The 4,514-nt window shown below is 32.7% G+C and overlaps 1 pseudogene; it reads left to right on the forward strand.

Moving 5' to 3' along the window:
• The first annotated feature begins 499 nt into the window (after positions 1 to 499).
• Positions 500 to 1,395, forward strand: LOC112867934 (spliceosome-associated protein CWC15 homolog pseudogene; annotated as a pseudogene).
• The last annotated feature ends 3,119 nt before the right edge of the window (positions 1,396 to 4,514 follow it).

Raw genomic sequence — 4,514 nt, forward strand, 5'->3', positions numbered from 1 at the left:
AAACAAACAAACATAGAATCCCATAGTTGAAAAATACAATAGCTGAACTGAAGAATTCAGCAGAGTTTCAAAATAGACTTGACCATACAGAGGATAAAGAGCCAGTGCCATTGAGGATAGAACATTGGAAATTACCCAATCAGAAGAGAAAAAAGAAGAAAGTATTAAAGAGTGAAGAAAGCCTATGGGAATTATGAGACACAATGTAAAGAAACAGTATTCACATTATAGGAATTTCAGAAGGAGAAGAGAAAGAGAAAGTAAAAGAAAATATATTTAAAGCAATAAGAGTTGAAAACTTCTCAAATCATGGGGAGTGACATGGTCATCTAGATTGATGAGACCCAAAAGACCTCAAATAGGTGGCACTTGAGCAAGGATACCCAAAGGCACATTATAATTAAATTGTCAAAAGTTAAAAACAGGCACAGAAGTTTCTGGGAGCATAATACATGGCAGCAACTGCTAGGCCAACTCTTTAACTTGTGAGAAGTGAGAGATGAAAAGGAGAGGTGATTTGAGCCAACTCTCAAGACAATATTCAAGTAGAGACCTACTTTTTCATCCAAGGAGAAAATATAGACAAACTATTCAGGATACCCCTGAAGAAGTGTGGAACCATGACTTCAGGAGAGAGCTGAAAAAGAGAGTGAGCTGCTGCGAGAGAGAAAAAAAAAAAAAATAGAGATTGTCCAATACGAGAACATACCACGTCCTTCTCAGTATCAAAGAAGCCTTGGTTAGACCAGATTCCTGCTGCCAACCTTGATGCAGATGATTCTCTAACTGATGAGGAGATGAAGATGAAGATTTTGAAGGGAAGAGTGATGATGATGATTCTGCAGTACTTCTTGCAAAACTAGAAAACGTTATAGAAGAAAGAGCTGAAAAGCAGTCTACAGAGGAACAAGAACAGAAACCTGAAGAAGGAAGAATACATATGGAGAACATTTTGAATGGAAACCCTCTCCTTAATCGCCTCAGGCCAACTTCAAAGGTAAAATAAGGTAGGATGAAGATGTTATTTTCAAGAACTGTGCACAAGTTGTAGATGATAAAAAAAAAAAAAAGACAAGGTATTTGTAAATGATACACTGTGATCTGAATTTCACAAAAAGTTCTGGAAAAATATATTAAATAGTACAGTTTTATGTGTTCAATTAAAGACTGTAAATGTAAAAAAAATAAAAATTAAAAATAATTTGAAGAGCAACAAGAGAAAAAAGAGACATTACATACAAAAGAACTGTCATAAGACTGTTGGTGGATTTCTCAACAGGATCTTTTCAGATCAAGAAAGAATGGAATGACATAATCAAAACATTGAAAGAAAATAACTCACCCAAGTGTTCTACACCTGGTGAAGCTGTCTTTGAGAAACAAAAGAAGGGATAAATCTTCCCATAAAAAAAAAAACAAAAAACTGAAGGAGTTTATTGCCACCAGGTCTGCCTTATAATAAGTGCTAAACAGAGTTCTTTGGAAGTAAAAGAACACTAATTAACATAAAAACATAAAGAGGTAGCACCAATCAAACTGGTAATGGTAAATATATAGACATGGTTAGATTCTACAACATTGTAATAAGGTGTGTAATTCACTTAAAATTAGTTCAAAAGTAAAAACAAAAAAAAAGAAAAAAAATAATGAAAAGAGTCATAACTACAATGATCTATTAAGTTACACAATACAAAAAAACACATATAAATTGTAAAAGCAATAGTCTAAAATGTGGAGAGTAAGGTGTAAAGTTTACAAATTCTATTGAAGTAAAGTTTTTATCAATAAAAAATAGGATAATTTTAAGATATTTTATGAAAGCTTCATGGTCAACAAAAGGAAAATCCTATACTAATTACAAAAAAAGAAAAAATGATAAAGGAATCAAAGCATACTAATACTAAAGATATCAAAACATACATAATAACCCAGCAGGAAAAGAAACAAGGATCAATGGGTCTACAACACAACTAAGAAACAATTAACAAAATGACAATAGTAGGTCTTTATCAATAATAGCTTTAAACATAAATGGATTAACTTTGCTACGGAAAGGCAAAGAATGGCTTAATAGATTTAAAAAAAAAAAGATCTGACAATATGCTATCTACAAGAGATTTACTTAGCCTTAAAAACACACATAGACTGAGAATAAAGGGACTGAAAAGGATATTTCAAACAAATGGTAACAACAAAAACAAAAACACACCGAAAAAACAGGGATAGTTATACCTATGTCAGACAAAATAGACTGTAAACTAAAAATGGAAAAAAAAAAGAGGAACAAAAAAGGTCATGATGTAATAATAAAAGAGACAAAATATCAAGAAAATATAGCATTTATAAATATTTTTGCAACCAACATTGGAGCAGTTAAATATATAGAGCAAAAAATAACAACTGAAAGGAGAACTCTCAGCAATGGATAGATCATTCAGTCAGATAATCAATATGAAAACAGAAATTTGGACAGCACTGTAGACAAAATGGACCTGTAGACATATGTAGAACATACTTTTTTTTTTTAATGTTTACTTATTTATTTTGAGAGAGAGAGACAAAGAGAGTGAATGGAGTAGGAGAATTGAGAGAGGGAGAGAGAGGATCCCAAGCAGGCTCCACACTGTCAACACAGACTCCGACATGGGGCTCAATCTCACAAACTGTGAGATCATGACCTGAGCCAAAATCGATAGATGCCCAAATGACTGAGCCACCCAGGTGCCTCAACATATGCAAAACATTCTGTCCAGTGAGAGTAGAATTCAGTTTTTCTCAAGCTCACATGGAACATTTTCTAGGATACATCATATGTTATACCACAAATCAAATCAGTAAATTCGGAAGATTGAAACCATACCAAATATGTTCTCTGCTCATAATCACATGAAACTAGAAATAATTAAGAGCAAACTTAAAAAAAATTACAAGTACATGAAATTAAACAATACTTTCCTGAATAATCAATAAATCAAAGGAAAATTAAAGGAAATTTTTTTATTAAAAAAAGTAGAAACACAATATTACCAGAACTTATGAGATGAAGTAAAAAGTTTTAAGAGGAATGTTTATAGCAATAAAAGCCTACATTAAAAAGCAAAAGCAGATCCCAAATTAGCAATCTTAACTCTATGCCTAAAGGACCTACAAAAAGAGAAACAAACTAATCCCCAAGTTAGAAGAAGAAAGTAAATAATAAAAGAAATGAAAAAAGTGAAATAAAGAACAGAAAAACAAAGAAAAATCTTAACTAATGTAGGAGTTGATTCTATGAAAAGATAAACAAAATTGGCAAACCCTTATGGAGATCAACCAAGAAAAGACCCAAGTCAACAAAACTATAAATGAAAAAGACACATTACAACTAATACCACAGAAATTTGAAGGATCATAAGAGGCTATTATGAACAAATGTACACCAACAAATTAGACAACTGAGAAGAAATGGAAAAAATCTTGGAAACCTACAAGTCACCAAGACTGAATCAGGAAGAAATAGAAAATCTGAATAGGCTGATTATTAGTAAGGAGTCTGAATCAGTTAACAAAAATATCCCAATGACGCAAAGCATGAGACTTGATGGCTTCACTGGTGGACTTAACCAAACACTTAAGGAAGAATTAACAATAATCTTCTTCAAACTCTTCTAAAAAATTTTGAAGGATAAGAAACCCTCCCAGTCTTAATTTACCAGGCTAGCATTATCCTGATATTCAAAGAGGATACTACTAAAGGAAAAACAAACAAACAAAACAAAAACAAACAAAACAAAAACAAACTACAGCCAATCTCTCTGTTGAATATAGATGCAAATTTCTCAAAAAAATGCTGACAAAACAAATTTGGCAGCAAAGCAAGCAGAACAGGATCATTCACTATGATCAAGTGGGATTTATCCCAAGTATTCAGGGATGGTTCAACATATGCAAATCAATGTGACATATCACATTAATAGAATGCAAGAAAAGAATCATTATTTTCTCAATAAATGTAAAAAAATACTTTTGACAGTATTCAACATCTATTCATGACAAAAAAATAATAAAGGCCATGTAAGACAAACCCACAGCTAATATTACTCTCAATGGTAAAGATTGAAAGCATTTCCTCTAAGATCAGGAACAAGACAAGGATTCCCACATAGTACTAGAAGTCCTAGCTAGAGCAATTGCATAATAAAAATAATTTAAAAATATCAGAATTGGAAAGGAAGGGGGTTTCAACTATGTTGAGGCACCTGGGTAACTCGGTTGGTTGAGTGACTGACTTGATTTTGACTCAGGTCATGATCCCAGGGTCCTGGGACTGAGCCCTGCCTTGGACTTCATGCTGAGTGTGGAGTCTGCTTAAGATTCTTTCTCTCCCTCTGCCTCATCTTCTTCATTTCTAATTCTTTATTACTATTATTATTATTATTTTAGAGAGAGAGAGAGAGAGAGAGAGAGTGCACATACAAGTACTTGTACATTCAATGGAGAAAAGATAGTCTCTTTAATAAATGGTGCTGGGATAA

The sequence above is a fragment of the Puma concolor genome, chromosome B4, assembly GCF_028749965.1.
Source record: "Puma concolor isolate L17-30 chromosome B4, mPumCon1.1.hap2, whole genome shotgun sequence".
In the NCBI taxonomy this organism is placed as follows: Eukaryota; Metazoa; Chordata; class Mammalia; order Carnivora; family Felidae; genus Puma; species Puma concolor.